Genomic DNA, 11,484 nt, shown 5'->3' with positions numbered 1-11,484 from the left:
TATATATTCATACTAATATAGAATAAAAATGATACATGTCGACTAAGTCCTAACTCGGTTAGCATTGACATTGTCATTGTTATCTATGCAGGAGGACTTGGGATTGAGCGTGTTGAAGCGCATTTATCCTTCTATTGAAAGGTTGAGAATAGACAATGGATAATTCTATCGTTACGGTACTAACCTTGTAAGTTTCAAACCTATAAGGGATAATGGCAACAAATCTCCTAGTACTTTAACAAAAAAATTAATGTGGTACATATGATTTCAATTTGTCTAATGTAGTACGTGTACTTTTATTCCATCTATCACACTCAAACAGTGTTAACTCCTGACACAAATTGACAGTGGACCAATCAAGAAGTACCACGTAGCACTATTTATTAGGAAAAAAGTAAATGGTCAAAATAAGGGACCTACAAACAATTATACTTTTTAAAAAAAAATTTATTCCTTTTATTTTCATTTAATTACCAAACAAAAATGTCACTTAATAAGGCAATTAAGGGACCTAAAATGTGCTAAGTTTTTCTTTTCTTTTTATTTCATTACCAAACAATTATGTCCATTTAATTACTTAACCTCAAAAAGTAAAAACTGAGATTTTTATTCTCTCAAACTTTCTTTTGAACCCTTTCCGCCAATACCACTCCAGTGTCGTTTCCGACACGAGCACCTCCAAATGACAACCCAAAGCCTCTCTTTACCTTTGTGTGTTTTGATTCCCGAAAAATCAAGTCCAAATGCTTAAATTGAATCTTGAAATTCACTTTTTCTCTCATCCGATCCCTAATATCCATTGTTGGATCGAATTTGGTTTGCCTTTTGCTCTTGATCTTCTCCTTCTTCGCCTATTCACCATTGGGATTGGCCACTGAACCACCGAAATTCCTCGTCTTCAAGGTTTGTGATTTTGCGTTTCTATTGATTTGTGAGTTTGCATTTTTATTGATATATGGGTTTGTGTTTCTATTGTTTTCTAGGTTTGTTATGGACCAAATCATGAACCAGTTGGGTTGAGACAGTTGGGCCGAAGAGGATTAGTTAAAACGGTGCACATCTAATTATTAAAACGACGCATTTTGTGCATGGCAATCTTATAGTACAATTTGTTATTCTTTCTGTTATTTTGCTATTATTATTTTCCCTATATTTACACATGTAAAGGGATAGAAGAATATGAAGAATATACAATAACTGCTATAGTATTCTCTCTCTGCTTACTCTTTTTTTTCTTTTTTTTTCCTTATTTTTCTTTAATATTTTGGATTTCTAGTTTGTTTCCTATGAAGGGTATCAAAGTATTATCATTCTTATGGAAAGGGATGGGGTTACCACTTGTGGATAGAAGGACGTGACGGTGTTGCAGTAGAAGATGGTAAAAATGCAAGGGGAAATATCCCAGCTAGAAGGGAACTGGGATGCCAAGTTGCAAGGATTTAAGGATGGCTCGTTGGGAATTACACTCCTTTCTGGAGTAGTTTTTGGGACACTCCACAGTTTCTAGATATCTAGCTGCCTCAATCAGGGTTTCCACCAAAGGATGCCATGGATGATCCCTCTCATCCGCCAAGCTCGCACATACTATGTGACAGCCCTAAAATGACCCTAGTTAGAAAGTGGTTTCGAGACCGCTAAACCGAGTCACCAAATTATTTGAATATGATATTTATTGTCTAAAATATGTGAATATGAATGTGTGAAAGTTTTGAGCTTCGATTTAGTCGATTGCATGTGAATTTAATTAATAGGGCTTATGTGAGAAAATTTAGAAATGTGCTAGGCAAATGCAAAGTGGCCTATTAATGCATATTGTGAAAATGATGGGTTTGCATGTCAATTTACCCAAATTAAGGCATAGTGGCCGGCCATGCTATGAGTGGAAACATGTCACAAACATGTTATGTTAGTGATGGATGTTAGGAACAATAAAATAAGGAGTATGGGATACAAAATATATGCTTTTTATATTAATAAATTAAATGTTAAATGAATAAATAATATGAAATATGAACTTATATTAAAAGAAATGGGTGATAAAAACAAAGTTGGTTCATCTTTGTTTCTTCACCTAGCCGAATTTCATAAAAAGAAGAAGAGTGAAGGATGGTTTTGGGGACCATTCGGTCAATTGGAGGCAAATTTGAAGGTAATTTGATGTGGTTTTGTAAATTGTTGATGAATTTGTGTTTCTCCTTTTTTTTTCTAGCGAAACCCACTTGATAAATTTAATTTTTATAAGGCATTTTAGATTTGGCCTTAGTGAAAATGAGTGAGGAAATTTGAGTTGAGGATAGAAGATAGTAAACGAATGTTCAATGGATAATTTGATACCAAAATTCATATGTTTATGAGCTTGTTTTTGAAAAGTATGTTACATGTGAGTGATTAGTTCATGAAGGGATTTTCGGTTATGTTGTTTTGTATGAGTAATGGATTGTTGAGTTCATGCTATTATGAATAAAATTGATTAAGAGAGGCTTGAGATAATTAAATATGCATGTTGGTGGTAAGATGAGCATTCGGTTTTTATCATGGAAGCATAGGAAGCTTGTTAAAGTTGAATTTTAGAAAAGTTAAATGTGTGTGTGCTTGTGCTAGTGCCGAATGTGCCTAGGGTGATTTAGCATTGAGTTTGGTGTTATATGAATTGAGTTTTATGGTTTTGGATTTTTAAGTGTTGTTAAATACTTTGAATAATATATATAAGTGGCTTTGATATGTGAAACTCGGCCAAGTGGTTATAAGCATGATTTTAGAAATTCAATGATATTCGGCCGATTTGAATAATTCATGGCACCCCAAGCAAATTAGTTTTAGATGTTAATAAATATTGAAATTATTTAAAAGCATATTACCGAATGTGATTTTAGTTAATGATTCGGTTATGAGTGCTGATTTGTTTTATAATTAGCCGAATGTGTATATGTATACTATGAGGCGGTTTAGCTTAAAGAAAATTAAGGTGCTCGGAAGGTGATTGTCGTGGATAGTTTAAGTAATGAAATTTAATTTCTGTTATGTAAAGTGATGACATTGCTGTTTGCAAATTTGAAGTTAAAAATTGTTGATTGAGCATCAAGAGCTTATAGAAACAAAGTCGGATCGTGGAAAAAGGGAAATTGGTCGAATAGTCGGAATTGACGTACATTAGCGGTCGAGGTAAGTTTTAAGTATTAAAGCCTATAATGTGATTGAGTATGATATGTTAAGCACATATTAAAAGAATCATAACTCTATTGTAAATTTTTATGCATATAACCTAATGGCTATTATGAAGTATAGGTAAGTTATTGATATGATATGTTGCCAAATGGATATGATATTATGAAGTGCTAAAAGGATATGTCAGAAGAGTAAATTTGTGATAAACCTGCTTAGGACAGCAGCAGTAACATGAATTTAGAAAATCACCATAAATTGTTGGAGTTGAATTAGAGGCTGAATAAATTATGAAATTAAAGCTTAATGAGTCTAGTTTCTTATAAAAGAAACCGTGTAAGCAAAGGAATTTCCGATAATGAGATACTTAAAGTTGTGTGAGACAGCGCAGAATGACACTGTAATCCTCTGTTCTGTTTTTAGAAAATCATTATAAACTGTACAAAAATGGTTATAAGATAAAATTTATATGCTTAGACTCCTTAATGAGTCTAGTTTCAAATGAAATCAAATACAACACATTTTGAATTTTGTAAAATGAGAAATTTGATTCGTAGTGAAGAGTGGTCAGATTAGTCAAACAGTGAAACAGGGGAAACTTTAAGAAAAATCTAGTATTGATTGGCCAAACCTAAAATTCTGGAAATTTTATGGATGGAAGATATACGAGTCTATATTCAGGAAAAATTAACGGAAAGTGATTTGGAGTTTTTTAGCTCCAGTTATAAATAATTTAGTGACTATTGCTCAGGAAAAACAGCTTGTGCTGAATTTGAGATTGTGTTGTAAACCTTGATAAACTTGTTTTAGTTGCTCATAAGCTATTGATTAAACCCATACGTGAATTCTAAATTGTGATATTGGAAAATGATAGATGTAGATTCAGCCAAGACAGTGTGTATACGTGAAAGTGTATATATATGTGATAAGGCCTAATAGCAGATGTGATGAATGTGAAAGTGTATATATGTGATAAGGCCTAATGGCCGATGTGATGAATGTGAAAGTGTATATATGTGATAAGGACTAATGGCCGATGTGATGAATGTGAAAGTGTATATATGTGATAAGGCCTAATGGCCGATGTGATGAATGTGAAAGTGTATATATATGTGATAAGGCCTAATGGCCGATGTGATGAATGTGAAAGTGTATATATATGTGATAAGGCCTAATAGCCGATGTGATGAATGTGAAAGTGTATATATGTGACAGGGCCGAGTGGCCAACGTGATGGATGTGAAAGTGTATAAATGTGATAAGTTCCGAAGGGCATTTGTGTCAGTACTATATCCGGGTTAAAACCCCGCAGGCTTTATGCGAGAATATTATCACTGATTAATGTCCGTAAGCTTCGTGCTCGTACTATATCCGAGCTCTAAAGACCCGATGACTACGTGTGGGGATTTTGTCCGGGTAAGACTTGGTAATAAGAATTTCTTATAAATATATTCAATGCGAAAGGTTAAACAAGTATGTACTCCAAGTTTATATGTGAGCTTGATTTGCACTAAATCATAAGGTAGTTATGTGATGCATACGAGAGCAATCTATGAGACTATTCCTATGATTATGTGACATCGGATCAGTGTGAGAGGTTATGCGAAATCATACGATATATCTATGTCACATGAGCTCACTTTTATGTGAAAGTTTATCTGCCTATTGTATATGATGAGATGTGCATATTCGGTAAAGGGATGGTATGCCCGAAGGAAGAGTGAAATAAAAATGCGAACAACTATGTTATAATTTGATTGTTATCTGTTGACACTGCTTAAAACTTACTAAGCATTGTAATGCTTACTCCGTTTACTCTGTTTCCTCTGTTTTATAGATCTCATTTGGAAGCTACAGGCTCGGGGATCATCAGCAACTAGTCACACTATCACTATCCATTGTTTGGTACTGCTACGTTTTGGATTATCTTATGGCATGTATAGAATAGACTAGTGGCGGAAGAATATTTTTGGTTAATGTATATAAGCCATGCGAAAATGGCATCTTTCGAATGTTTACTTAGAGAAGTTTAAATTTTATCCCTGGCTGTGCTTAGTACTTATTTAATTGAACGATCTTTATTTCAAGAAAAAGTTCAAAATTTTACTGTTCTGACATGAGTTACAAGTCCGGTAATGCCCCTTACCTATTCCGGCGACGGTTACGGGATAGGGGTGTTACATTTTATTGGTATCAGAGCTACGGTTTAGTCGATTCTAGGACTAACGTAGCACGCGTGAGTCTATTTATACATGCCATAAAGTGATAAAATGATAGTGTGATGATTTTTGGCTATTAAAATGTGTTTGCTGTATTGTAATGAATCTTGATCCCGATCGAGCTGTAGCAAGCTTCTGACTATGAGAATTTGCGATATAACTTTATTTAGATATGCCTAAATTATTAAGTTGATCAGGTACGTATCATGTACTCGTATTTGAATTTCGATTTGGATTGAATTATAAGGGTATAAGTGATGCAAATTTGAAGGAGTGTTATGACTATAAATGTGATTTTTGTAAGTGGCTATGGAACTGGAAGTTGAATGGTCGATAAGCATGTTGTGTTTGTATTCAAGTAATGTAAATGATATACTAGTGTGTATTGCTATATGTGTATATGTATGTAGAGACAAAATTGTCGAATGTAAAAAGGCAGTGAAGCGTATAGAGTGGTTGGTTTTCAGCACTAAGTGTGCGGGCAATAAGTGTTCACGGTTGTGAGATTTGCACTAAGTGTGCGGGCTTGAAATGCATGGCACTAAGTGTGCAAGTTTAAAGTACATGGCACTAAGTGTGCGTGGTTGATTATTAAGCACTATGTGTGCGAACCCACTATATATATATTTTCTATCAATTATTTATATTAAGGGTGCGACCTTACCGAGTCGATTTCGGACAGCGGAAAGGGGTAAGTTCTTGAGTAATAGAGCTTAAATTATGATTTGATTAGATCATGTTTTAAGCAAATCAAAATCATGCTCTTTGTGTGTGGCTATTGAGCCGAAATTGCAAGAGTGATAAGTGTCTTGTGTTTGAGATTTGCTAATGAAAATGAAATACGAATGTGTCATGATTGATTGTTAATTGTGCATGGTTATTCGAATGATGTCCGGGCTAAGTTCCGAAGAGCATTCGTGCTAGTGATGTATCCGGACTAAGTTCCGAAGAGCATTCGTGCTAGTGATGTATCCGGACTAAGTTCCGAAGAGCATTCGTGCTAGTGATGTATCCGGACTAAGTTTCGAAGAGCATTCGTGCTAGTGATGTATCCGGGCTAAGTCCTGAAGAGCATTCGTGCTAGTGATATATTCGTGCTAAACCCCGAAGAGCATTCGTGCTGGTGTTATATCCGGGCTAGGTCCCGAAGAGCAATCATGCTGGTGACATGTATTCGGGCCTTCGTGCCTAGTAGGCTTCGTGCCGGTAATTTGAGAAAAGTTTAAGTATTCATTACTATACGAATTCAAATTTAAATGAGATGATATGTTTAAAAGTGTTCATACATGATGTTTATAGACTTGGTTACATGATGTTTATAGACTTGGTTAAGTCATTTCAACGTGTAATAACGAATGAATAAGAGCACTATGTGTGTGAATGATTAGAGGCACTGTGTGTGTGCGAATTCCTTTAATCGAGCACTATGAGTGCGAGATCGGTCAGTGGGCACTAAGTGTGTGAAGTGGAATTCATGTAAGACCTCGTCTGGGACAAAGGCATTGATTTGAGATAGTGTGTAAGACCATGTCTGGGACATGGCATCGGCTCGATGTGTGAGCATATGTAAGACCATATCTAGGATATGGCATTGTAAGAGCTATATGTGCTTAATGAGTATCCGTAATGATTTCGAATGATTCAACGGGTATCGTTAACAGTGATTAAATGTGCTAAATGAATTCAATGCTCAGGTATGTGGAAGTTGATTTTCTATTGGAAATAGGTTAAGTTGAATAGTGAGATATGATGGAGTTATAAAGGATATTTATTGGGATGTTTGAGCATATGTGTACTTTCGGTCAGGTTACAGCTTATACATGAATGAAAATGTGGGTTACAAATATGTGGGTTGATGATGTGAATTATACATGTTAATATGTACTTAATATGTGTTTGAAATGCAATTGTGAATTAAGTTAAGTGATTATTGCTTATGAAATCAAGAAAATGAGATATATGCGCATACTTGTAGAAATGTTTATGTATTTGTTTTAAGATAAGAAAATGATTTTATAGATCGATGCGAAATCAATAATGAATTACAATTGCTATCGATGAGCTAATGTCTTTGTGGATATAATTCAATAAAAGGATGTTATCCTAAACTATGCATCGGTAGAAATTTTCGGGGACGAAAATTTCTTAAGTGGGGGAGAGTTGTGACAGCCCTAAAATGACCCTAGTCGGAAAGCGGTTTCGGGACTGCTAAACCGAGTCACCAAATTATTTGAATATGATATTTATTGTCTAAAATATGTGAATATGAATGTGTGAAAGTTTTGAGCTTCGATTTAGTCGATTGCATGTGAATTTAATTAATAGGACTTATGTGAGAAAATTTAGAAATGTGCTAGGCAAATGCAAAGTGGCCTATTAATGCATATTGTGAAAATGATGGGTTTGCATGTCAATTTACCCAAATTAAGGCATAGTGGCCGGCCATGCTATGAGTGGAAACATGTCACAAACATGTTATGTTAGTGATGGATGTTAGGAACAATAAAATAAGGAGTATGGGATACAAAATATATGCCTTTTATATTAATAAATTAAATGTTAAATGAATAAATAATATGAAATATGAACTTATATTAAAAGAAATGGGTGATAAAAACAAAGTTGGTTCATCTTTGTTTCTTCACCTAGCCGAATTTCATAAAAAGAAGAAGAGTGAAGGATGGTTTTGGGGACCATTCGGTCAATTGGAGGCAAATTTGAAGGAAATTTGATGTGTTTTTGTAAATTGTTGATGAATTTGTGTTTCTCCTTTTTTTTTCTAGCGAAACCCACTTGATAAATTTAATTTTTATGAGGCATTTTAGATTTGGCCTTAGTGAAAATGAGTGAGGAAATTTGAGTTGAGGATAGAAGATAGTAAACGAATGTTCAATGGATAATTTGATACCAAAATTCATATGTTTATGAGCTTGTTTTTGAAAAGTATGTTACATGTGAGTGATTAGTTCATGAAGGGATTTTCGGTTATGTTGTTTTGTATGAGTAATGGATTGTTGAGTTCATGCTATTATGAATAAAATTGATTAAGAGAGGCTTGAGATAATTAAATATGCATGTTGGTGGTAAGATGAGCATTCGGTTTTTATCATGGAAGCATAGGAAGCTTGTTAAAGTTGAATTTTAGAAAAGTTAAATGTGTGTGTGCTTGTGCTAGTGCCGAATGTGCCTAGGGTGATTTAGCATTGAGTTTGGTGTTATAAGAATTGAGTTTTATGGTTTTGGATTTTTAAGTGTTGTTAAATACTTTGAATAATATATATAAGTGGCTTTGATATGTGAAACTCGGCCAAGTGGTTATAAGCATGATTTTAGAAATTCAATGATATTCGGCTGATTTGAATAATTCATGGCACCCCAAGCAAATTAGTTTTAGATGTTAATAAATATTGAAATTATTTAAAAGCATATTACCGAATGTGATTTTAGTTAATGATTCGGTTATGAGTGCTGATTTGTTTTATAATTAGCCGAATGTGTATATGTATACTATGAGGCGGTTTAGCTTAAAGAAAATTAAGGTGCTCGGAAGGTGATTGTCGTGGATAGTTTAAGTAATGAAATTTAATTTCTGTTATGTAAAGTGATGACATTGCTGTTTGCAAATTTGAAGTTAAAAATTGTTGCTTGAGCATCAAGAGCTTATGGAAACAAAGTCGGATCGTGGAAAAAGGGAAATTCGTCGAATAGTCGGAATTGACGTACATTAGCGATCGAGGTAAGTTTTAAGTATTAAAGCCTATAATGTGATTGAGTATGATATGTTAAGCACATACTAAAAGAATCATAACTCTATTGTAAATTTTTATGCATATAGCCTAATGGCTATTATGAAGTATAGGTAAGTTATTGATATGATATGTTGCCAAATGGATATGATATTATGAAGTGCTAAAAGGATATGTCAGAAGAGTAAATTTGTGATAAACCTACTTAGGACAGCAGCAGTAACATGAATTTAGAAAATCACCATAAATTGTTGGAGTTGAATTAGAGGCTGAATAAATTATGAAATTAAAGCTTAATGAGTCTAGTTTCTTATAAAAGAAACCGTGTAAGCAAAGGAATTTCCGATAATGAGATACTTAAAGTTGTGTGAGACAGCGCAGAATGACACTGTAATCCTCTGTTCTGTTTTTAGAAAATCATTATAAACTGTACAAAAATGGTTATAAGATAAAATTTATATGCTTAGACTCCTTAATGAGTCTAGTTTCAAATGAAATCAAATACAACACATTTTGAATTCTGTAAAATGAGAAATTTGATTTTTAGTGAAGAGTGGTCAGATTAGTCAAACAGTGAAACAGGGGAAACTTTAAGAAAAATCTGGTATTGATTGGCCAAACCTAAAATTCTGGAAATTTTATGGATGGAAGATATACGAGTCTATATTCATGAAATATTAACGGAAAGTGATTTGGAGTTTTTTAGCTCCAGTTATAAATAATTTAGTGACTATTGCGCAGGAAAAACAGCTTGTGCTGAATTTGAGATTGTGTTGTAAACCTTGATAAACTTGTTTTAGTTGCTCATAAGCTATTGATTAAACCCATACGTGAATTCTAAATTGTGATATTGGAAAATGATAGATGTAGATTCAGCCAAGACAGTGTGTATACGTGAAAGTGTATATATATGTGATAAGGCCTAATAGCCGATGTGATGAATGTGAAAGCGTATATATGTGATAAGGCCTAATGGCCGATGTGATGAATGTGAAAGTGTATATATGTGATAAGGCCTAATGGCCGATGTGATGAATGTGAAAGTGTATATATGTGATAAGGCCTAATGGCCGATGTGATGAATGTGAAAGTGTATATATGTGATAAGGCCTAATGGCCGATGTGATGAATGTGAAAGTGTATATATATGTGATAAGGCCTAATGGCCGATGTGATGAATGTGAAAGTGTATATATGTGATAAGGCCTAATGGCCGATGTGATGAATGTGAAAGTGTATATATATGTGACAAGGCCTAATAGCCAATGTGATGAATGTGAAAGTGTATATATGTGACAGGGCCGAGTGGCCAACGTGATGGATGTGAAAGTGTATAAATGTGATAAGTCCCGAAGGGCATTTGTGTCAGTACTATATCCGGGTTAAAACCCCGCAGGCTTTATGCGAGAATATTATCACTGATTAATGTCCGTAAGCTTCGTGCTCGTACTATATCCGAGCTCTAAAGACCCGATGACTACGTGTGGGGATTTTGTCCGGGTAAGACTTGCTAATAAGAATTGCTTATAAATATATTCAATGCGAAAGGTTAAACAGGTATGTACTCCAAGTTTATATGTGAGCTTGATTTGCACTAAATCATAAGGTAGTTATGTGATGCATACGAGAGCAATCTATGAGACTATTCCTATGATTATGTGACATCGGATCAGTGTGAGAGGTTATGTGAAATCATACGATATATCTATGTCACATGAGCTCACTTTTATGTGAAAGTTTATCTACCTATTGTATATGATGAGATGTGCATATTCGGTAAAGGGATGGTATGCCCGAAGGAAGAGTGAAATAAAAATGCGAACAACTATGTTATAATTTGATTGTTATCTGTTGACACTGCTTAAAACTTACTAAGCATTGTAATGCTTACTCCGTTTACTCTGTTTCCTCTGTTTTATAGATCTCATTTGGAAGCTACAGGCTCGGGGATCATCAGCAACTAGTCACACTATCACTATCCATTGTTTGGTACTGCTACGTTTTGGATTATCTTATGGCATGTATAGAATAGACTAGTGGCGGAAGAATATTTTTGGTTAATGTATATAAGCCATGCGAAAATGGCATCTTTCGAATGTTTACTTAGAGAAGTTTAAATTTTATCCCTGGCTGTGCTTAGTACTTAATTAAATGAACGATCTTTATTTCAAGAAAAAGTTCAAAATTTTATTGTTCTGACATGAGTTACAAGTCCGGTAATGCCCCTTACCTATTCCGGCGACGGTTACGGGATAGGGGTGTTACATACTAGATTTAGTCTGGTTCAAAAACACTCTTACAAGCTTGAGTGTCCTCGATTCTATCGTTCAGATGCTTAGGGATGGTGGTCCAAGTTA

The sequence above is a fragment of the Gossypium hirsutum genome, chromosome A02, assembly GCF_007990345.1.
Source record: "Gossypium hirsutum isolate 1008001.06 chromosome A02, Gossypium_hirsutum_v2.1, whole genome shotgun sequence".
NCBI classification, from domain to species: Eukaryota; Viridiplantae; Streptophyta; class Magnoliopsida; order Malvales; family Malvaceae; genus Gossypium; species Gossypium hirsutum.
Note: the sequence above shows the minus strand (reverse complement) of the source record.